General features: G+C 38.9%; 1 long non-coding RNA gene across 1 annotated transcript; it reads right to left on the bottom strand.

The window, feature by feature from the left end:
- Positions 1–1,935: 1,935 nt before the first annotated feature.
- LOC124717160 lies at positions 1,936–15,639 on the bottom strand. Its single transcript, XR_007005713.1, has 5 exons — positions 15,252–15,639; positions 6,509–6,562; positions 6,259–6,339; positions 3,287–3,453; positions 1,936–2,213 (listed from the first exon to the last, which is right to left on the bottom strand). It is a non-coding gene; the product is annotated as an uncharacterized LOC124717160 (long non-coding RNA).
- Between the last annotated feature and the right edge of the window lie 9,991 nt (positions 15,640–25,630).

Here is a 25,630-nt window from a genome sequence, read left to right as displayed (position 1 = left end):
TCAAGTCCCTATTCCACAATGTGCCTAAACCGTAGACCTGTGCACCAACGCCCCAAGCGTACCTATCTGTAACTACAGGCAGGTTCACGAAGACCCATTACACCATCCACATGATATATACCTGGTGTGCATACGCAGTAAACAATGGTAACACATGAAACGTGAACAGAACTGTCTTATCTCTTGTAGTCACTCGTTCTACTGCACAAAACAAAGGTGGATTGTGTGACATATTGGAATGTCATCCGTTTCAATTATTCATAAGAAAATGAATATCATTACTTATTAAGTAACTGATATTCTCTTATGTAAGTTACTGCTGGTCTGAATGAAAGACTCCACAGTTATATTTATATTATGACACTCAGTTGCACAGGTATATGTATTTATACAACATTTTGCACATGGAGTACCCATCTGCGTTTGGAGCTAATGCCCTGGTACTGACAGTAAATCTTCGGATTAGGGCAGAACAATGATGAAAATAAAATGCCAAATGTCATCGAGTTCGATCCTGGCTGAAAAGGCAGGAGATTATATTCGCTGCTTAGGAAAGAACTGAGGGTCAAAGATACACATGAATTTCAGAGCTTCGTGAGGATGGACATGGCCTGTTTCGAGAAGCTGCTGTCTATAATAGAAGATGGAATTACCAAGTGTGACAGTCACAAGGAAGGCTGTCTCATATTCTTGAAAATAAGAATTAAACCATATATTTATACATTTTGTGATTATAGCAACCTAAATCACTAATAAAATACCTGTAAATGTCCTGTTATGTTGCAGGCTGGATTTAACATTATATTTACTGGCGACTGGGGAAGCTTAAGAGTCTAGTTTTTAGCCACAGAATAGCACAGCATACTATTTCAAAAGTTGTTGCGGATATATGCACTGCAAATTGCAACACTTTAAAGAACCAGTACTTAAAGGTGTACTTGTGCTATACTTCCACGTTTGGACTATGTATGTGTGGGTGCTACTCAGTTTCGCAGTCACCTGTCACACTAGGTGAAACTGCAATGACTTTCTCCCTTTCACTGCCAGTTACTTTTTTCTGGCATGCTGAAATAAAGGACGAGATGCAACCAAACCAAATATGAACTTTCATTAGATAACGTATTACGATACAAATCGAAAATCACCATTTAACATTACACACATACTACTGTGAAAGAAATGATTTTCTACTTCTTTATTAGGATACAGTGGGTCATACATACACCTTTCCTCACTGTATGCCTGAATTAGGACACTTAATGCCTCTTTGCTCCATTTCATTTTTATAGTGCGAAGCCATCAACAGAAAAAATCCTTTCACAAACAGCATGTATGAAAGAGTCTACTGCAAAAAAAGTTCAGTGGTAGCAATCATGTGTACATATGTCTGCTTTGGTGAATGAGTGTACATTTGTCTTTTCTGATGAATGCTTTGACTGAAAGCTTATACACAATAGTCTTCTCATCATGCCTGCCTGGAAATCAGTTTGTCATCTTTATAGTGAATAGCAATCTATCCTTTCCATACTAAGCTTGAATTTCTTTCATTCCTCGTCTTGCACATCTGGTTCTGTAGGACAAAAAGGAAGAGCGAATCTCCAAGTCATGGAGTGAGTCAGTACACCAAATTGACATCTGGAAATTAATGATGGGCAATTAAAATGTACACCAATTCTATCTATGCAACATTCTGCTTCTGTATACTAGCACAATCAACATTGTAACACAAGAATCAGTTTAATCATTTTTCAGGAATTTCCGAAGAATGTGTGTGAGTACTTTACCTACTGCTTTTCTTTTTTTTTACATGCAAATGATGTGCCTCAATGTAGGTGGAAATGCTTCACCTCTTGTAATTACAGTTTAACAGTCGACTTACAAACAAAACATTCTCAAAATATGAAACTGGGAACACTCACTTCAATAATATTTATCTTTTATAAAATATTAACAAATCCACATGTAAGCAAATACATGCAAGCAAAACAATTTGAAAAATGTTGCACACATTGAGCTACAAGAATTCCTGGGTGTGGTTATGGATATGTACTCGACTGAGATGGGACAACAATAAACAACATCTGCCGTGAATTGAGTTCAACAACATTTCTGATGTCAAAATGTCACTACAGCATACACATGGATGCTAGTAACAGTGCGCCATGGACTACTTAATTCACTACTATTTTGTGGTATCGTGGCCTGTGGAAGTTCTGCAAATACACACATACAAACATAAGTGAAGTTAAAAAAGAAATCTGTATGATATACTAAAATATGACTTCTTAAATATTCTTACAGACATAGATTTATGGAACTAAACATTAAGGCTAAGTGGAACACACAAATTACATTTCTTTTTGATATGCAGAGCACCAGTGTAATTTTTGCTCATCTGGTTATTAGGAATCACAAATTTGGTTAATGTTTCATGTACTTTGTTAAGAAGATAGTGCTGACAGACTGACCAGTAGCATAGCCCGAGGCCTATGTTACGTTTGAATGTAATACTTTGGTTGAGTTACCGAGAGCCAACAAGTCAACAAGAAAATGTGTGAGTTCTAATAGCTTGACATGTAGTGCAGCTGGAGAGAGATGTTCATCATTGCAATAATGTACTGGCACTTCTTATTTCTGATTTTGCCTCAAATTCTGACAACTTAGTCAAATTCTAATCTAATGGAACAAAAACAAGCTAACTTCACTGACAAACTATTAAATATGCATTCATGTTAGCTACTGACAAGTGACTCCTGATTCATCAGATTCAGTTCTCATTGCTTGTCAAGATAGTTGTTACTAACATCAGTACACAATGCTAAGGCCACCAACAACCTAAGTGCAATTTTACTAAAGAATAAACAGTATAATCACTGCACCTAAAGAAAACCAATATTTATCTAAAACTAAGTGTGCTGCATTATTAAACACATACTTATGATTTTAACACAAGGGAAAATTGTAATCACACTGAAGCAAATATGCTAAAATTGACCGACAGAATCCATACACCTAACATGTTTCCTACACAGTAATCTGCCATTGTACATACAGATGAAACAAAATATGGCTGTTTTCAAAGTAAATCTTTAATCCAGTGTATAACAGTACCTGGTAGCTAAACATTATGTAACATACAGATAACCACTTCTTTTATATATAAATTCATGTAACTGTAATTCTGAACTACATTTAGTCATGATGTGTCAAGTATCATTATTTGCAAGACAAAAATGATAATACTAATCGTGCACAAAAATCAAGTTCATATTGATTTAATTCTTACCGTATGTGTTCAGGATTAACATCCTTTGTCAGTACTTTCCTTTCACATGCGCACTAGAGAAGGTGGCAAAAATCCCTCATGACGTAGAGATTCATCCACATTCTCTCTGCTTCAGAGTGGGTGGAGAATCCAAAATTCTTTTTACACCAACAGATGCTACATTTTACCTGCAACGTTACACTTGTTAGTTCAACTGCCATCAAATCAGTAACTACCAATAACTATTCCTTATCTTTCACTTTTTATATAATTCCATCATCCTGGGGGACAGGATACGGCTGAAGCAAATTAGTGACTGTAATTTTGATATGTCTAACATGTGGAAAAGATAGCACTAATATGTTTGGGTGAGTATTCTGTGTCATTTTAATTTGGAGGATATACACTCTGCTAATTGCATTTACTGTGGCACACTTACTGGCAACAGTCTGGTGCAGCAAACATAGTCTGCCATAGTAGCACACTATTTAGAGCAGAATATGACAGCAGGTGATAGCAAGACTATTACTAGGCTACAAGCTGTCTAAAATAAAAACATCCTGACTAAAGGTTTGTGATACCAGTTTGGTAGCTTTTTCAAAACAGTGCCAATTTCTGGCATGTTCTATGTAACATTCATTGAGTAGGTCAATGTACAGGGCTATTACAAATGATTGAAGTGATTTCATAAATTCACTGTAGCTCCATTCATTGACATATGGTCATGACACACTACAGATACGTAGAAAAACTCAAAGTTTGGTTCGCCTGGACGCGCACTTCAGGTTTCTGCCGCCAGAGCGCTCGAGAGCGCAGTTAGACAAAATGGCGACGGGAGCCGAGAAAGCGTATGTCGTGCTTGAAATGCACTCACATCAGTCAGTCATAACAGTGCAACGATGCTTCAGGACGAAGTTCAACAAAGATCCACCAACTGCTAACTCCATTCAGTGATGGTATGCACAGTTTAAAGCTTCTGGATGCCTCTGTAAGGGGAAATCAACGAGTCGGCCTGCAGTGAGCGAAGAAACGGTTGAACGCGTGCGGGCAAGTTTCACGCGTATCCCGCGGAAGTCGACGAATAAAGCAAGCAGGGAGCTAAACGTACCACAGCCGACGGTTTGGAAAATGTTACGGAAAAGGCTAAAGCAGAAGCCTTACCGTTTACAATTGCTACAAGCCCTGACACCTGATGACAAAGTCAAACGCTTTGAATTTTCGGCACGGTTGCAACAGCTCATGGAAGAGGATGCGTTCAGTGCAAAACTTGTTTTCAGTGATGAAGCAACATTTTTTCTTAATGGTGAAGTGAAAGACACAATGTGTGAACCTGGGCGGTAGAGAATCCTCACGCATTCATGCAGCAAATTCGCAATTCACTAAAAGTTAACGTGTTTTGTGCAATCTCATGGTTTAAAGTTTACGGCCCCTTTTTCTTCTGCGAAAAAAACGTTACAGGACACGTGTATCTGGACATGCTGGAAAATTGGCTCATGCCACAACTGGAGACTGACAGTGCCGACTTCATCTTTCAACAGGATGGTGCTGCACCGAGTCTTCCATCATGATGTTCGGCATTTCTTAAACAGGAGTTTGGAAAACCGATGGATTGGTCGTGGTGGAGATCATGATCAGCAATTCATGTCATGGCCTCCACGCTCCCCCGACTTAACCCCAAGCGATTTATTTCTGTGGGGTTATGTGAAAGATTCAGTGTTTAAACCTCCTCTACCATGAAACGTGCCAGAACTGCGAGCTCGCATCAATGATGCTTTCGCACTCATTGATGGGGACATGCTGCGCCGAGTGTGGGAGGAACTTGATTATCGGCTTGATGTCTGCCGAATCACTAAAGGGGCACATATCGAACATTTGTGAATGCCTAAAAAAACTTTGAGTTTTTGTATGTGTGTGCAAAGCATTGTGAAAATATCTCAAATAATAAAGTTATTGTAGAGCTGTGAAATCGCTTCAATCATTTGTAATAACCCTGTATTTCATTTCAGCCTTATTTAGTTTCCAGTCCACATTTATTTTGGCCACTCTGTGTATCCTCACATACTGCACAAGCATCAGTACTGAAACATTTTATTAGCCATCCATCATGCAGTCTGCAATGAAGCAGGACACATTTTAAGAATGACAAGGCCCTTTTCAGTATGTTTTATCTCACAATTTTTTGATAAAACTAGGAACCGCTTATCTGTTGTAGTCTTAAAAAACTATTATTTGAAGACAGAGCAATTTACTGAAATCTAATGACTCCCATCCATAAATTCATTCATGTTAATGATGATTATAGGCTTTTCATCTGACACGAGAAACATTGTACATGATACATTAATGTTACGTCACCATGCAGTGTAGATAATAAATTATTAATGAAGTGCAAAAAGGTAATGCATACTAAATTTATGAATCCCACTGGTATCTCAGACAGATCAGTCTCAAACAGTGTCTCACTGTGGTGGAGCGGAATTGGAGGTATGAAGCTACAAAGGAGAGGCAGCAACTACTTGTTCAGTTAAACAGCTACATAACAAGCAAGGCTAATATAGGTATTGTCAGCGACCAGCGATGTGTTTTGCAGTCCCACCACCCTCAGTACAGGTTTACAACAGTGCGGCAGAATGATGAAACTGCCCCTCTGTTTCTCGGGTTCCAAGCTCTCAGTTGTATATGCACTCACACCAACAATAATGGTCATGTATCAAATGGGCCCAGTAAGCTGCAACATCAGCAGTATACACATCTGCCAGTCACTGACTAGCCTGTCACAACTGTCTCCTTTTGTATCTCACGTCCCACTTCTGAAATATGGGTTGCTTGTTAAAATGGTCTTTCACATTTACACCTCATCCCGAGTCCCAATGTCTGAATTATCAGTGCCTAACTTGAAATGTCACTTTCTAGTTCAGTTATTTTACTGAAATAACAGGGGTTCTGTTAGATGAGCAACTATCAATGATGCATTGAACACAATTATACTCTACCCGTGGAACACCGGTGCCCATGGATTTAAGTTGGACGCGGGATAAAGGTCCACAGGATGTGGACCTGTCTCGCTGAGTGCACTGTAAAGACATAAAAGTTGCTGATATTAATGTGAGGCAGTTTATCAACAGAAAATTCTATTTGGCAGCTGACACACTACAATTACATTTGAAGACTAGCACAGCAGCTAGTATGAGTACTTGGTGGACAAGAAGATATTTAATTATATCAAACATGAGTATACCGTACCTCACGAAAATTGGCGCCTCTGGATTCAGGAAGTATTTTTGTTTCTCTCTTGCACTGCAATTGAAATATTTGTGTTGCATTAGAAATCATCATTACAACCAAAATGGTGAAATGAACATATTTTAACAAACAATCAAGCAACTACTTACATCTGTAATAGGGAAACAAAGATAGCAAAGTCAACATAAATATAATAGCAATTCACACCATTGTCTCACATGCCATAGGATTTCAACAGTTGGACAGATACAGGTAGTTATAAAAATAGATACACGGTCGATGCATGGATATAAACAAATACAACTTCAGATTGTATGCAGACATTTCCTGCACCCTTCATTATGCTGCTAAGATGGCTCTAATCATTTCTGAGCATGCAGCTGTGTCATTAGTTCTTGGACTTCAATAAGCAATACCTGAACAGAAAAGCATGGATTCAACTATTACCTTTGATAAGGGGACCTTGAGGAACAGCTGCAATGAAATGCCTTTTTGCCATACCCATATTTTGTGGTATCCATCACGTGTAAAATCAATCGCTCAAGCTAACCAGCATCTAACAATTCCTTTTATGTAAAATCAGCTGATATTTTGTCTACAGAAGTAATTCCATGATTTGGAAAAATATCTATGCTGAGGGCCACACAAAATTGGACACAAACAAACCATTACATACGTGGGATCATTCCTTGTTAACACCCTCAATTGTGCAGACCACAATAGGAATAAAACTTAATTAAGAGTAGGCAGACAGCATCACTCTAGGCTCAGTACTTGGCACATTGACTAATACAAATAATAATAATAATAATAATAATTTTATTGTTGTTCAGCTGATTACAGCAATAGATAAAGTCAAGAGAATATATTTCTACATAAACTACTATATTGATGTAAATTGGTTTACATAAAATAGGTACACATTAGAATACAGTATTTTCATCTTCAAAGAATTCATCAATGGTGTAAAACGGATTGCTCACTAGTAGCTTTTATAATTTAGCTTTAAAGATATTTACAGGCAGTTCTTTAAAGTCAGCACTTAGTCCATTAAACATCCTTAGTCCAAGAACTAGGTAAGAGTTATGCAATTTTGATAATCTATGATATGGTACATCTACAGATGTTCTGTTTCTAGTATTATGGCTATAAGTATCACTTCTGAACACAAAATTAGACACATTGTTTCTAATGTACATTAAAACATTGTAGATGAATAAGTTTACTACTGTAAGACACTGCAATATAATAAACAGAGGTTTACAATGTTCTGTTTTATCAGAATCCATCATTATTCTTATTAATTTCTTCTGTAAAAGTAAAATGTCATTTACATGACAGCTACTACCCCACAGTAAAATTCCATAAGAGATGATGCTTTGGAAGAAGGCAAAATATGCTGATCTCACATAGTCATTGGGAACATGTCTTTATATTTCTAATTAGATAAATAACTCTTGAAAGCCTAGCCAATATATTTTTAATGTGTGGTTCCCACGTCAATTTATTGTAAATAGTAACACCTAAAAATTTAACAGTTTCTAATTCCTGGTAGTTAGGAATCTCTTTGAGGCTAAAGTAAAGTGTCTGAGCTCTGTTTTCATTTAGCAAGAAGCCATTAGCTTTGAACCATAATGAGGACTGAGAACGGGTATTTTTGGTCAGTGTTTTCAGTGTACCTAGATCAGAGCTTTTATGCAGAAAAGTTGTGTCATCTGCATACAATATTGTATGAGAATTTACGAATAAGGGCAGGTCATTAATCATTAGTATAAACAGTAAAGGTCCAAGCACCGACCCTAGAGGCACTCCGTACCTAACATTAACCAAATTTGATTTCTCCCTACCAATGCACACAACTTGTTGACGATTCTCTAGAAAAGACCTGAACATATTTATACTGTTGTCATCAAAACTAGCTTATTCAGCACAGTGCCATGCTCTACACAGTCAAAGGCTCTGCTCAGGTCACAAAATGTAGCCTGGGCATAGTCCCTAGCCTCAAACACATCTAGGACTAATTTTACGAGGGAGTCCATTGCATCCGTTGTGGATTTACCTTTCCTAAATCCAAACTGTTTATCACTCATTATATTTAGTTCACCCAAGTAGGCACTAACTTGCTCATACATAATTGTTTCTAAAATTTTTGAAAAAACTGGGATTATGGATATAGGTCTGTAACTAGCGGGACAGTTCTTTTCCCCTTTTTGTATATGGGCACAACTCTAGAAATTTTTAGTATGTCGGGGAACTTACTTTCAACTAGGCATTTGTTAACACAAAAGGTTAAAGGATAAATCACACAATCAATTACATCTTTCAACAAATTACATGACATATCATAGTAATCAACACTAACTGAAGGTTTGAAATTTTTCACTATTTTTAGGATATTATTTGGGCTCACGTCTGTGAAAGTGAAGGTGCTTGGGGGAAGCTTCTCAAAGCAGCTGTCCGTAATACTAAGTGCATTTTCAGGTGGTTTGATTATTGAACTACTAATTTCTTCAATGGACTGATTGCAATATTTATTAAATTCTTCTGGGGTAATGGCAATTTCCTCTTTGTGTTTAGTGTGTGCAATGGAGTTTATTACACTCCAGGCCTTCTTGCATTTATTGTTCGATTTTTCAATATTTACTATGTTATGCAGTTTCTTTGCTTCATTTATTGCCTTCCTATACTTGCATTTAGCTTTAGCATACAGGTCTTTATACAGTTCTGATTTACTGGTTTTGTACAGACTAGAATACAGCATAACAGTATTTTTCAGTTGCCCTAACTGTGGAGTATACCATTCCTTCGTTTTCCTTTTCTTGTAATTACTGCTAATATTCACTGTACATTTTTTTCAGAGGGATGTTATTTTCAAATACATTTAAAAAGACAGAGAAAAACTTTGTGAATACAATATCAGCTGAACAGTGTTGAAGCCTAATAAAACATGTGTCCCAACTGAAGCAAGTGAGGGCATGTCTAAACCTATCCATCCTCTCTCTGCTCACTGGTCTAGTAATCACAGTTTTAGATTCTGGTTTGGTGCAGTCTGAAGTTACATTATTAAGACTAAGATATACTTAAAATTACACAAATCCACAGTGTCTCTTCCTTCAGACATGTACAAAAGAACACACACACACACACACACACACACACACACACACACACACACACACACACACACACACCATACAGTCATAACTGATTTGCCTCAAAGGGCGATAGATCCACCAGACTCAGTGTCCGATCTCTTTCAGGAATAAAAAATAGTGAGCATGGAGGAAATGAACAGGGACTGTAGACAGGTGGCACAAGGTAGGAAGAGGCGTGCCAAGATAGCTGCGATAAACATTGTGTCTGGATGGCGCTGTGGTTCCCAACTTCGAATCCCAGGCCAGCACTCACATTCACTCATTGTCTTTGATGCTGTGCAGAGTCTTGATGCAGCACATTTCAGTATTCCTTTCCCTCCCTTTCTCCCCTCTCCTTCAATTTACATAAAAGACACTGAATGACTCCATAAAATGGAGTTTGGCGATATAAGTAGGAGGATTAAGAGCCCAAACAGCCACAAAACAGGCTATTTGTTCAGAGAAAACAGTTTACCTTAATAGTGCAATTCAAAATAAATGAAGACCAGTTGAGGGCTGTTTTGTACTCAGACAAACCACTATTGTACTATTTGGGTCCCATTTTCTCCAAAAGCAGCTTATGCATACGACATTGGGAAAGTCGGTTACACAAGTGAAAGCAGTTTATGCATACATTAGTACTGCAAATAACACTTAATTCATGAAGTGTGCCCATTGCACATTTCATAAAATTAGATATTTTCGAATGGTGTGAAAGCAGCGATGCTGCAAATCTGACGTGAGTGATGTATAATTTTCTTCTTTGCCTGGTGAAGTAATGGTGATCCATTTTTTGAATATACTGTGCTTCCCTTCTACTTTTATTTTCTGTAATGTAAGTACATGGTAAAGGAGGAATACCAGAAATCTTTTTCATAGTTTTACACAATAGTAGGTTTTCATGCAAACACGATTCTAACTGCCTTTGTTTTGCAGTTTGAATGTGCCCATAGCTGCTTTCACGTTTCACAAAAGTGACCCCATATTAAAGGTGAGAATGAAAGTAGAAACTGTATGCATTCTTCACCATTTTCTCACTACACCAGTATTTTAGTAAGCCGAACTGACAACCGAAATGTTTCTTTACATTGGATACATTTACTCCACACTATACTATGGCAATCTTCTGAGACGGTGCACCTAAGGTTGAAAAAAAAATTTGGAAGTACACTGTGGTATAGGATAAGTGTAGAAGCAAAAAAAAATAAAAAATAATATATCATGAACGGATATATTTTATGCAGCATTAGATTTTCTCCCTTACGGTATTGGCAGGCACACTACAAACAATACATTTTATTACTACTAGTCTGTTAAATTATAAATTACATCAGCTTTGATTATGTGAATGTTTAGCATTCTTTAGATTTTCACATCAATATTAACCTTAGTACAAAACCAGGGTCTTCAACAAACATGACAGCAACACAGGCTGTGTATGTACAATGATCCGTCTGCCAGATATTTACGTATTTTTTGGGAAGAGAGGAAAGGAAAGACAACAGGAAAGGCTTTCAGGAGAGGTATGAACAATGTTTAACCCATGTGTGGCCATTGCCCTCAATTACAGTGTATGCTGCTTTAGCCGTCATTGTGGTAAGGTGAGGTTTCCTTTGACAATGAGTGCTTATGTTACATCTCCCATACTGTTATTCAGTTCAAGACTGTTAAAAAGAATGGACTTTCTCAGACCTGCTGCTTATTTCTATTTTTATTAGTGTGGCAGCACCTATGGTAAGATCACTGTCACTTTCTGGTTGCTGCATAAGCAATACTGTAGTAGTGTGTGTAGGCCAAAATACTTTATTGTATTTTGTGTTCCAGTGCATCAAAGGCTGCTGTCCTCATGTGACAACACTGGGCACCTCCTTGGTAAATGTTCTGTATTTTGTTCTTCCCAGACTTCTTTCACATGGCACACCAGATTTTGGAAATGGTTGAATAGGCAGCATAATCTGATTTTATGAAGAAATAGAAGCAGATCTGGATGTAAATGAGCAGTACCATACAGCTGTTTGAACAACAGTAAGCATCACTGGAGAGGAAACTCAAGATATGTTGGGAAATGTAAAAATAAAATATATTCTTCAGTTGTACCTATTGAAATTCGTGTATTTGTTGTGTTGTCAATCTTTACTTTCTATCAAATTATGCAGTGAAAGAAATTATTGATCTGAGGATGATGACCTTGGTGTTCAAACAGTGAAAGATTCTTTGATTCATAATAGGTATCTTTAACTGAAACCTGAATTACATTTCAATATGGGAAACATCTTATAATACAGTTTATCAGACTCACATCCACACACTTTGGATGTAAACTATGGACCTTACATCTTCTTACTATATACTGTGAAGGACCAGAATGATGACAATGAGGATCTACCACTGAGTTCCAAAGTACTTTTGGATATGTTGTCCATTATCACTAATTATTAGTCATGACCTCATCCAACAGTAGGGACTAGGCTTCTGTGCATGTGCAACCGTAAGAGAAAGCAGAACAACAACGTCAACCTTATCACCAGATAATGAAAAAGAAGGGTGGGGATGGGAGGTTTTGAGTTCATATTTGATAGAGAGAACGAAATCTTTGTCACAAAATGGAATGATAAGGAGTATGTTGTACTAGCGACTGATTTTGACCCTGTACCCCCACAGGAAAGTCTAACATTAATATTCATCCCAGAAACAGAAGCTCAGTATTCCACAACAACATGCACTGAACACACAAGAATATCATGGAGGTGCCATTCTTCACATATGTCTAAAAGAGAAATATACAATTGCAATACATGGTTAATAGCGATACTGGTTCCTTTTTGTTTTTACAACAATTGTAGATATGACTGTTACAAATGCACAACTGGCTTCCAAGAGGTGCAATGAAGGGGTTCAGAAAACAAATTGTCAGAACATATCAAATGTCAACTAATGGAACACCTATGAATCCTGTGTCATGTCCCAGCACGATACGACCAGAACCTGTGTGACAGAGAAATGAGAAAAGCGAAGATTATGTCAGACTGAGAATTGTAAAGGAAAGTGCAGAACATATTATGGAGAGTGGAATGTTATGCTCCCTACCAAATGCTTTCCAAACATAGTATTTGGCCATAATTCAATTTTCATTTTGGAAAGATGATGGGTTAAATCTTTTATAAACGTGAGTTATTGTGAAATAAACAATAATAGTGAAATGTTATCAGTTTACTATTATCAATTTCCTTATACTACCCATTTTCCTACAAAGCAGTGTAAGGTGAAAACTGCCAAGCACTCAGCATTCTCAAATGAAAATGGCCCAAATTTTTTTCTTTTATGCCCTAAGTAAATTAAATTTACTCATATTTCCATTAATTGAGTTACCAGGATACTGTTTTCCAGAAATTAAGAATACACGTCAATTAATAATAAATTGAATCCTAATGGGTTAATACAATTTATTGTTGTTTAATCGCCCTTTAGGAAGTTTCTACTGTTCTTGTGAATAACAAAATTCTCTTATGAACAACATAAATTTCGAAACCCATGTTCCTATACATCACTATTCCCTTCATGATAACTGAATTTCCAGGATATAAGTATTAGCCTAAAGTAATATTCAGGTTATCCCACCAAAGTTTTCCTTGCCACGCAGTGCTTTCATCCTGCAAATGCTTTCTGAATCCAGTCAAATGTGTTTTCTGGCATCATCTTTTTGATTGAGTTAAGTGAAGATCTTCCTTCACATTTAGTCTTTTCTGAAAACTAGCTCTAGCAACTATAACATCAGAATCTCTCCATCAAAACTAACCTTTCTAGCCTTGCACTTTCTGTAACAGTGTTACTGTACTGAAACGTGTGCCACCTTTTGCCTCAGAAAACAAGCAATAGTCATAAAATTCCAACCAGCACAATGAACGATGTACTGCTGGAAATCGTCCAAATAAGTGACAGTTCTTCATTAGTATCTTTCCGAAGACAGAAACCGCTTATTGACCACAGCATTCCATTGCCTGTACTTCTGCAAAGCTTCTCAGTACAATTTGCAGTGGAACACCACATGTTTTGGGTGACTCAGCCTGTTGTTCCAACACTATTTCACCCCTTCTGTTGTTATCTTTAAGCCTGTGAAAAAATTCATAGCCCTCATATGTGACTACCTCTCAAAAAAAATAGCAATACTAACCAACGCAAATCACTGCTCTCTTTGCAGACACTTCCATGCAATAATGACACAACCAAATGCTGGTTACTGTGTAGCACTAAAATTGCAAAATTATGCCAGAAACAGCACACATTAGGCACAGTATTGCCGCATGAATACTCTGAAGGACAGGTGTGGGTTCGAATGTCATTACTTCATCCAATGTTACTCAAACAGCACTTGTAGCAGAAATAATACTGTGCCAATGCTGTGAGCTTAGAATCACAGCCAAGTCAGGCTACCCCAAAGTCTTCCCTCTGCTTTTTAGATCCTAAGGGAAGATGAGGGGGTGAGACAACTGACCTACACCACACCACCCAAGTGGCACCCTAGCTGATACCTAGTACATCAACAAATGCCAACAAAAGCGAATAAAAACCATTTTAAATTCATTTAAACATACATGATAAATATCGGGTCTCCGTATGCCTAATTTTATGCTTAGTTTTGAAAACTAACACATTGAGAAACATCAGTAAGGATTTTTTTACACCTAAACAACAGATGTATACCCACATTAACTGAACATGTAAAACAAACAGATAAGTAGCTTTGTACAGCCAACTTCAATAGTTTCCAGTGCCCTTCACACATGGCAAATGCACCAATTACAAATCCTCTTCTGAAAGATAGTCCCATCTACTGGAATATCCAACATCAAACCTACCACAAGATTATAAAAATGTAAACCCTTATGCACACTGGTACTACACAAAGCTACAATTTTCTAAATATACCCTAACAGAGTAATCACAAAGATAATTGTTACATATGTTGTACCAATCTTCATTTTTGCATACCAGGAGCTAGAGCTAAAATCTGTGTCTTTGACAAGAGAAGCTAGTGTTGACTGTTTCCTGTCTTTTTATCAAAACACCCTAACCATCATTTGATAACAGTTCTCCTAATGTAATATTGTTGTTACATAGCTAAAGTAGACCACTAGGAGACGCCAACTTCCCAGAATCCAGTGCAAGTAGAATACAGTGAACAACGCCTTCCTCACAGTACAGCACTTTAGTGAAGTACCAGAATACCAGGAGGTCGTAAGTGCCAATTTAACAGTGAGGAAATGAAGCACTTGTTTCGGAACTGAAGAGTTCTGACTGTATACTCCGCAGCTAAGAGCTCAGTTTCATGAGTGACTGAACAACACACAAAAAGTAAAAAATCGCCTCCATGAGTAGAAACAGGTTTTCTTATCTGAGTATACATATCACACACTGTAGCCATAGCAAAAAACTTACCCATAATAACAAAGCTTTTCTTATTTCTCAATTTCAGTGTTTCATTAATAGTTATCTCATAATGTAAATAACTTGATATTGCCACATAATATAATTAGCACTGCCAATCAGGCAAACATGAAACAAAGCATCAGGAATAAGCTTAATAAACCAGTCTCTTACACAAACCATACCTGACTTCCACCAAGCGCTCAGCAGTACATCCTCAATGTACGGCTTCCAGCCTGCTCTGCAGAATAGATTGTCTAGTCTGCACACTGCAAAAACAATGTTAACTGTCAAAGCAGGTTTTTTCAGTGCAGCAACGGAAAGAGAAATTTTGTAGCAAAATCCGACAACTCAGTTTAAGGATATCCCAGTTTAAGAAGTGGTACCATGCAGCTGCGGTTCTGAAGATTTAGTGAACAATTAAAAAAAATGGGACATGCATTAAACTGAAGTGTCACGAATATACAGGAAAGTTCTGCTGGCAAGTCAGAAATAGGTCATTGCATATTATAGCTTTATTCAATTTTCTACAGCACTACATTAGCTATGGGAAGGTAGCTCTAATGAGGTGCAAAAAATACAAGGAAAATTTTCTAAAGTTTGGGTGGACCCTGCAGATTTAAGGCATGGCACTGCAGGTGTAAGCAGCATCAAGTCTTCCTGCCCCCCCCCCCCCCCCCCCCCCCGCCCACCCCACGGCAAGTTGCCTTCCCAGCACTCAAAATGCTCAAAACAATAGTATGGTATGTACCTTACAAGAGGAACCACCTAATATCAACAATACAACTGAAATTATCACAAATCCAAGATAAACACTACCAACATGCACGCTTCATTGACACTTCCCTATCAGTGGATTCCCTTTACTCTTGTAACTGCATTTACTGTCATCCACGTAACTGCCTTGTTGCAAGTGCAGCTCATGTTCTTGTATCATTGCTACTTATGTGGTTACCACCCTGTCATGCATAATAAATTATAGCCAAACATACATAGTGTCACTGTTTATGAAATATTCAACAGCTCCACCATGTTTTATTCGTACATGAACATTAAACGAGACAGCAGACAATCTGAACATTTCCCATACAGAATGTGTGTTAGTAGTTCATGGAGTCGTGGAAATATGGACGCCAAAAACTACAGACCAACTGCACTTTACTTCAGTCGTAAACATGAACAATATGTGGTATTATGGAAAATGAAATTCCTGATGGTTACATTTCGCTAGACCACGTTCGGATGAAAAAGAAAAATATTGTCTTCTGTCAAGGAACAATCATTCCCCCAAAATTTATTTTCAAGCAAACCTGGGCACAGAAAGTACGATTTAAGCTCAAGGTAAATGCTTAAACATGACATACCCGGCATAATTAAGCCCTGGGATATAGCAAAATTTATTATTTTTATGCGTCGCATGGACTGGAGAAAACTTTTCAAAGCTCCTGATTCATACACAACACGAACAACTCATGGTAAAACACTGTGATCAACTGAGAAGCAGGGATGCAGTTTTCCATCACGGACAGAATCTATGAATGCACTATCCACAATATCAATGCTTTGTTTTTGCATTTTATCCACAAAGTCAACGCGGATTGTGAATTAGTTCACCAGATCCACAATGTACATTGACCTCTATATGAAATATGGAACATTGACAATAAGCAAAGCTCAGTATCAGGAAAAAACACCGTAATATTCTGCCTTAACAATAGTTACACTCAGATCAACTGCACTGAGGTTCAACAGCACAACCAATACTGCATTAATATACTACAGAAAGACAACACACAAAACACGGAAAACAGTAACTAACAGATGGAGAATGAAAGCAGACAAATATAAATTCACCATTTCATAGCACAAACACACTCCCAAAGCAAAAATAGGACACTGTGCCTTCATTCTCCATACATACCACAAGTGGCCCCATTTGAGCTGACAAACACAGATTTGGGGTGGCTTGGTGGCAGAGTAATTTAGATTTTGACACAGAGTGTAAAAATCTGAAATGAAAAAATTCTATTACCTATTAAACTAACTTAAGAGGTAACGGTTCCTATGTATGTTACACTAAAATAATATTCCACTATTAACATCAAGTAACTTAATGTTCTCCAGACACAAATTGTCTTAACACAGTGATTTCCCATTTTGGTAGCTGCAGCATCTTGATGTCAGCCTGTTTCAATGAATATGTTACAGCACAATATTCTGGGGGCAAGATGCTAACATCTCACATGCCAGGTTGTACCAAAGACATAAGAAATAAACATTCTTGCTAAAGGCTGATATAAGGAAGTACTACCCAATACCACTTTACAGTATGAAAAGATCTATACCTTATCAGCACAATAAAAAAATTGTGACGTTCAAATACTACACACTATGAAATATTCCTATCAACTGTCTGTGGCAAACAAAAAATTACTGCTGAATATCCTACTGTTCCTATACACTACTCATCAGACTCCTAGCATCTTAATATTACAGTTATATATGCACCAGTACTTACAGGAAGCTGTGACTCATTCCACATACAAGCCAATCGCTTGCACAAATGACACTACAAATAAATATCATTACAGGTAATATCATTATTCATTCCATAGTTCGGATCTGGAATATCAACTCAAGCAACCCCCCAACATAGAAGACCTCAGACTGGATGACATTATTGTCTCCCTAGTCTCCATTAAAAGAGGGAAAGGAGCTAAATAGGTCAACTGATAATTCATCCAATCTAATCCAGAACTCTGGTTTCAGTACACTGTGTCACAACAACATCTTCAAAAACAAAAATGGTAAAGATTGTTTTCACTGGTGGAAGGAGAACAACGTAATGACGACAAATGTAGCAAACATCTCAAGTAAATCTATGAGCTTCTATCAAACATCATGAACAACATACTCCCCCCCCCCCCCCCCCACCCACCCTTTCAGAAGCCTTAAATGATATTTTAAACACAAACAAAATACTTCTGGTCATCTATAACAAACTACAGATACTTGCAGGAGCCTACAAAAGACACTTCGAAGACTACACCATTGAACCACATCATTTACTAAATAAGCAAAGACAGTTAAGTGGACTGTTCTGCATGTAGACGTAACATGCCACATTATATCACACATCAAATCAGGGGTCCAGTACTGTTGGTTGGACTCAAGAACAGGTAACACATTTAAAGCAAAACCTAAGGTAAAAATAAATGAGTACCGAAAAAATCATTAACTAAGAACTTGTATAGAATATATAGGTTAAGCATACTGTACTGCACAAAGATCTCCAGCCATTCTGGTAAATTACAGCACGGACAGTCATTGCCTGGAGATAAAGAAAAAAAGAACATTAATTTTCAGTGAGACTTCGAACAATGTATTTTAAATAATAATTCTTACTTCATTCTGCAAAATTCCAAGAGAGCAAAAACTGTGTCAGTTATGATATGTCCGTAAGTATGTGGCAATTAACAGCTATAGCCATATATTTTTACATTAAATCCAGTAACACTACATAGAGCTGTTTTTTCTGATTTGTTCCGAAATTCTTTCAAAGGAATAGTTGTGCTCATTTTACTGCGCATCATATGTATTTGGTTTCATTTTTGCTCCATGGATTATAAACGATAATATTTTCAAATATTTCCTGCCTAACGTGAACTTTCTGAAAGTTGTCAGTATTGTTACAGCAGAAAACTGAAGCAAGCTATAGTATATGGAACAAGATGCCTCCTCTTTGCAAAATCATCTACCGATTATACTGTATCAATAATTTGGTAATGAAATTCTATCTGGTATGGAGAAAGGATAGAGTGGCATAGCCAAGTAAATATGTAACATGTGTAGCATATCCACAGCAGAAGCAGACGCTCTAAACTTAAGCATGAAATTTAGGTAGAATAGTGTAGCCTTACACTTGTTTCCAGTGGCCCGATTTAGAATGAAAACCATATTACAGATTCAACATGGCAAACATGTGGGAAGACAGTATACGTAAAATGGCTCACGCAATTCATATTAAACTGCATACGAAACGGAAACCTTCATTTTCTCGATCTTTATTTCACTGGGTAACACTTCTGTTCCGCATCGTGCTTAAACTCTTTCGGTCCTGAACACATGTAAGTAGTAGTGCTAGAATTCTACCACTATCGTAAATCGGAAATAAACCACGTGTATATCTATGCCACTTTACAGCTAACATACTGTGCACAAAATGCAGGCGTCTGTTTAGGGAAACACGCTACTACAATTGATGCTACATAAAATACCAGATGCATACTACTTAAATCAAAAAGCAGTGCGTTCTCCATCACTGAACAGACTCTACCGTCTAAACTATTTACAAAATACTATTTGCAAATGCTTACCGTCAGCCATTACATATGTGTGATTCGGTTATCAAACACTCAAACAGCAACTACACCTGATACAGCAAGAATACAACTGCGCTCCTTTCCTCGCCTGAGGTAAGTGACTCATCTTTGCTTCAGCTGTGCCGACATATACGACTTTCTTACGCCATGTTTCGTGGTATAATCGATTACATGCTGGATTATTTTGCACCAACAGTAGGTAATGAGCATCATAAACAAATTCGACAACAGAGCAAAAAATAACTGATGACAGGAAATCCACAGAACATGAAATTCTGTTTTAAAGACATAAATCCCAAAAATATCTGTAGCGGTAACGGAATAATAGTGAAGTATTTTGTCCACTGTTCAACCTGTTTCCGAAATATGGTACAATTATCAACATTTCCTAAAAAAAAAAAAAAAATAATGTAACGGAAACAATACCAATAGTAAAACCATTTAAATAATGAGCGGTGTACGAAAGATAATATTATGGCCCGCTTAAATTTTATGTACCGCAGCCACGACATAGTGTGTTTAGGCCTATGTTGTCAGCGACCCTTGAATGCAGGGAAATATGTGGCATTTGTGTTAATTTTTCGTATACCCGCGAACGATTTCTTTTAAGATGTTTCATTGACGAGGATAATTAACTTACTGAGATGATGATGGTTTGCCCAATGAGCTATTTGTAAACAAAAGCGAGAGAGCTGATAGATATGACAAAACAAAATTGTACATTTTCTTTACTCGAAAGATCAACAACGACCAACATGGATGTAATCGACAGAGAAGCACCATAGAGGACACCGACAAATTTCTTAAATACAATCTGGCGTGAGTGTCATATGATAACGTGAGAAGGAAGTTTATCTGAAATCGGTCACGTGACGACCCTCGCACTGTGGAGAGAGATATTTGTCCAGACCACCGAATTCGCGAAAATGTTGCTAAGAAATGAGATTGCTACGATAATCACAACGTATAAGTTCCCTGGCACGAAGTATAATATAATTAACAGTTAACTGTGTAGTTTTTCTAATAAGAATTAACTGACACATATACAAGACATCTTAAAATTTGGATGATCTGCGATTTATTTCAGATTATAGTGGAAATAGGGATTTGTGGAAGGCACTCTGAGGAATATATGGTTTCAATTTTACAATCAGGAAGGATTTGTACAGACATTTGAGAGCTTTCCATGAAATCGACGTAAATTAAAAAGCAAATAATGAAATAAGTTACATGCCAGTATCTTACAATATGCTTACGTGCAGTGTTGCCCTCGATCGCCGCTAGAAAACGCATATGACAGCTCCTCAAACACTACTAAATAAAATGTGATACAGTATTATAGTGTAATGTTGGTTTTTTGTTTCAGATTTATATAATTTATAAATTTTATTAGCACGTGTTTCCCACTCAATAAATAACATGCTTTTAGTTTTACATTTCTTACCACACTTTAAAATAATGGAACACAGAGTGGTGTTTTTTTACATGCAGTACCAGAGAAGAGTTTAAACGGTAATGGATTGTGAATGTGGAATGAATCTGAAAACACAAGAAATGTAGTTTGATTCGTTGGGACAAAAACAGAGAAATCTGCTCTGATCTTAGGCCTTCAAAGATGGTATGCATAGGACAAACTGACTGAACTGTTTCAGATATGAATATGCTGGGTATCCAGTACTTTTAGTGAATAGTGAATCAAAGCAGGTCTAGGCCTTGTGTAATCAGATGCAGAAAAGCCCACCAATGAGTGTGTCTGTACCGAGTTTTTTACAAGAATATTAACATTGTAATGGTGTGTCAGAACATCAGATCGTTGCTCATTTGTGCTAACATACATTAACACAACTTCTTCGCAAAAGCTTTCCCCCTCACAAGCAAAATTTTGACATGTATATGCTTAAGTTTGATGGAACTGTGGGTTCTTGCAAAAGCTTGTTACGGGCATATTATCTTCATGCAGTACAACAGCTCTTTGACTGCCAGAAACACTAGGTTACATAGTACTGTGGTGACAGCCTTCACTATTCGCCATACATAAGGCTAAAAATTCTGATTCTGTTGATGACAGGGACACAGTAGGCTGTTTCTTAGATGCCCAAGAAACTCTGCAACCCAAAACTTTGAAAAGATAACCACTTGTGCACTTCTATGTCCTCTGTGATCAGCCCAGTCAGAGTGAACATAACAAATTATGGTATCAGTACATTTTTTATCCTTAGCACACAACAAGCTCATTTGATGGTTCACGTAATTTAAAGCAGCACAAATTTTAAAACATTCCATAAACACAGACTAGCTTATGTTTAGTACCTGGTCACAATATTTATTGCTACATGAATATCTGGTATGGAACCTAATGTGACATACATCAATGATCCCATTAACTTTTTACATCAGTTCTCAATGCATTCATTTTTTTTTGGGTTAGCAGAAGAGCCAACATTGGGTTACGAATGGAGGCCAAAATGCACGCGTTTTAGCTCATGCATGCTGGCGTGAGGAGGGAAGATCTATACTGACGTGAGGTCTGGAACATGACAAGGAATGAGAATTCAGAAAGTGGACATAATTAGTTTGATACTTAACTTTAATCCATTAATGATGAAAGTCGCTCGTGACGGTACATGATTCATAATATTATCTGTTCAGAATACATTCTTGAAATAATTATAGTAACTGAATATGGACCCTTGCTATGTCGTAGCAAATGACGTAGCTTAAGGCTATGCTAAACTGTCGTCTTTGCAAATGAGAGTGTATGCAGACAGTGAACCATCACTAGCAAAGTCTGCTGTACAACTGGGGCGAATGCTAGGGAGTCTCTCTAGACTAGGCCTGCCGTGTGGCGGCGATTGGTCTGCGACACCACATTCCTCCCCCGCAAATCAGCGGATGGTTGTGGTATAAGGCCTCCGCCTGCCGTGGGGAGGATCCCATGTTGACGTATGCGATGAGGTGGGGAACCTAACAACAGGAGAGACTGTGCCACCCGCACCCTGCCATTCGGACCGTGGGGAGCTAGGGAATGCCTGGAAACCTACTCCAGGGTGCACGCCAACATGCGGGGTATGCACCTGTAGAGAGACAGAAGGGGCCGAAGGATCGACCTCCATTGGGCTGGGGCACCTGACGGGCGAAGACGACATATGGTCCGGAGCGGGCAAGGGTTCCATGTTGGAGGACAACTGGTTGCGGGGAGCGATCGGCGGCATGTGACCCAGGGGGGCGCCTGGCGGCTGCAGCGACCCATCCACTGTGGGCATCCCCGACGGGGGAACAGGCGGCGGTGGTGGCGCATCGCCATGGGGCAAATGGAAGGCAGGGTCGGTAACACCTGGGGCTGAGGCGAGCCAGTAGATGCGTCCCCGGGGTGCTGACCATATGGCACCATCGCTGAAAGCAGACGGCAAGCGGCAGATCCCGTGCGATGACAGAGGCGCAGCTGGTTGAGATGCCGGCGCACCTCACCAGAGGCCCCCAAAACCATATACATAGCGCGTCCGAGGCAGCAGAGAATGCGCTCTTTGAGCCAATGCCGTGAACCCAGATAGTGGCGGTAGTAGACAAATTCGCCTGGGGCAAAAGCAGGTGTCTGCCCCTGCACAGGAACCAGATGCGGCGGATGTAGCAAAGACATCAAGGTTCAATGATGGCGACCGTGGAGCAACTCAGCCGGCGAGCGACCATCTCGGGGCTGAGAGCAATATGAGGACAAAAAGAGCAATAACGCATCCTCCCGTGAATGTGACTCTTTCAACGTAAACATCTGTGAATTGAAAGTCCTGACGAATCGTTGAGCAGCACCATCTGACTGTGGCAAAAACGGTGCGGACATCAGATGTTGGATACCATTGGCCTTGCAGAATGATTGAAATTCTGCGGACATGAATTGTGGGCGATTGTTGGAAACAATTGTCTGTGGAAGACCTTCAATGCAAAAGATAGCAGATAACACCTGGATGGTGGCATATGATGTCTTGGAAGGCATCCGGACAACAAAAGGACAATTCCTGAATGAATCTATCACAAGCAACCATCGAGCGTTCCAGAATGGACCAGCAAAAACGATGTGTAAAGCGTTGCCAAGGAAAAGTGGCTTTTGGCCACGCAAAGAATTTCCGGGGTGGTGCTGATTGTTGTTTGGCACACACCATGCAAGAAGAGCACATATTCATAATCGCAGCATCAATTCCGAACTAAGTACAGTGCTGACAAGCAAGTTGTTTCGTTCTCACTATACCCCAATGTCCTTGGTGGAGAAGCTTTAAGACAGAGGACTGTAATGAACGTGAGACCATGACCCTGGACTGATCACTATCAGAACGCAACAGCAAAACACCACGTCGAAAAAAAGTCTCTCCTTGTGAGCAAAAAGTCGGCAAACTAACCAATGAGTCCCCGATCTGTGACTTTGACAAGGGCCATTGCGTAGCAACAAAATGCAGAACGGTAGCATGGACAGGGTCGGCAGTTGTGGCTGTAGCAACACGACAAAAATCAATCAGAAATGATTCGACCATGTCATCGGTATCCAAATCAATGAACATGCAAGCAAGTTCTGAGGAATCAAATGCCCTATCCTCAGCAACAGGCAAACGGGACAATGCATCAGCGTGTCCGTGCTTAGCAGTGGACCGATACAAGATATCGTAGCGGTACTGCAAGAGTAAAATAGATCAGTGAACGAATCTCTGCGCAGTACACGGAGGTACAGGCTTGTTCGGATGAAAAAGCGATGTCAAAGGTTTGTGGTCTGTGATTACGGTAATGTGACGACCATACAAGAAGTCATGAAACTTTGTAACACCAAATACGAGAGCCAATGCATCTTTCTAGATCTGTGAATAATTACTTTGCGCAAACGAGAGCAATTTGGACGCAAAGGCAATAGGGCGATTGTGCGAGCCATCTACGTGCGCAAGCACGGCACCGATCCCAAAATCCGATGCATCCACCATCAACAAAAGGGGCTTCTGGGGATCAAATGGTGTAAGGCAAGTAATGGAAAGCAACGCTGATTTCAACGGGCGAAAGGCACATCCGCATTCCATCATCCAAACGAACAGAACACCTTTACGGAGTAAGCGATGAAGCAGAGCTGAAATGGAAGAGACATGCAGCACATATCTGTGATAGTAGTTGATTTTTCCCAGCACACACTGTAGCTGCTTCAAATTCTGCGGCGAAGGCAAGTCTTGTATGACACGGAGGTGTGTGGACCTGGGATGGATGCCTTGGGCATTGAGTACATGGCCCAGGTAAGGCAAGTCTCGAGCAAAAAACACACATTTGTCCTTCCGTAAGCGAAGACCATTATGTCGCAAGACCTGAAATAATGTTCTTAGATTGGCTAAATGATCTTCTTCTGTCTTTCCGGAGATCACAATATCGTCCAGACAGTCTGCTGCAGTAGGGACTGACACACAAACAGTTTGTAGATATTGCTGAAACAATGCAGGTGCGGATGCACACCCGAATGGCAGTCATTTGAATTGATACAAACCAAGATGCATGTTAACCACCAAAATGCGCTGAGATTTTTCATCCACCGGCATTTGCAAGTACACACCTGCTACATCCAACTACGATAAATATGTGTCTGGGCACAGTTTGTCAAAAAGATCTTCCAGGCGGGGTAAAGGAAAAGTTACAATCACTAGTTGTGGATTCACTGTTGCCTTGTAGTCCACACAAAGTCTCAATTTTCCGGAAGTTTTTGGCAAAATTACTAAGGGTGATGCCCAGAGAGAAGCCTGCACACGTTCAATTACACCTTGTGATTCCAAATCATGTAATGTTTTTGCAACCTCATCACACAATGTGTGGGAAACATTGCGCACTCTGAAATATTTCGGTTGCGTGTTTAGTTTCAGATCCAAATGTGCTTAATAGTTCTTAGCACAACCGAGGTCCAGTGCAAAAATGTCTGCAAATTCTTCACATAGACGAGAAACACTGTCTGAAGGCATAGTCTGGTTCACTGATAGGACCTGATTTACTATAGACAAGTTAAACAACTGAAATAAATCGAAACCAAACAAGTTCACTGCAGAAGAAGAACGAAGGACGTAAAATGACAAAAGTTGTGACAGTCCTTGGTATGTTGCAAGAAGACTGCACTGTCCTAACACAGGGATATCATGACCTGAATAGTTGGTCACAACGGAGGTGTGCCCAGCTGT

This window comes from Schistocerca piceifrons, chromosome 9 (assembly GCF_021461385.2).
Source record: "Schistocerca piceifrons isolate TAMUIC-IGC-003096 chromosome 9, iqSchPice1.1, whole genome shotgun sequence".
NCBI classification, from domain to species: domain Eukaryota; kingdom Metazoa; phylum Arthropoda; class Insecta; order Orthoptera; family Acrididae; genus Schistocerca; species Schistocerca piceifrons.
This window is presented reverse-complemented; position numbering and strand designations above follow the sequence as displayed.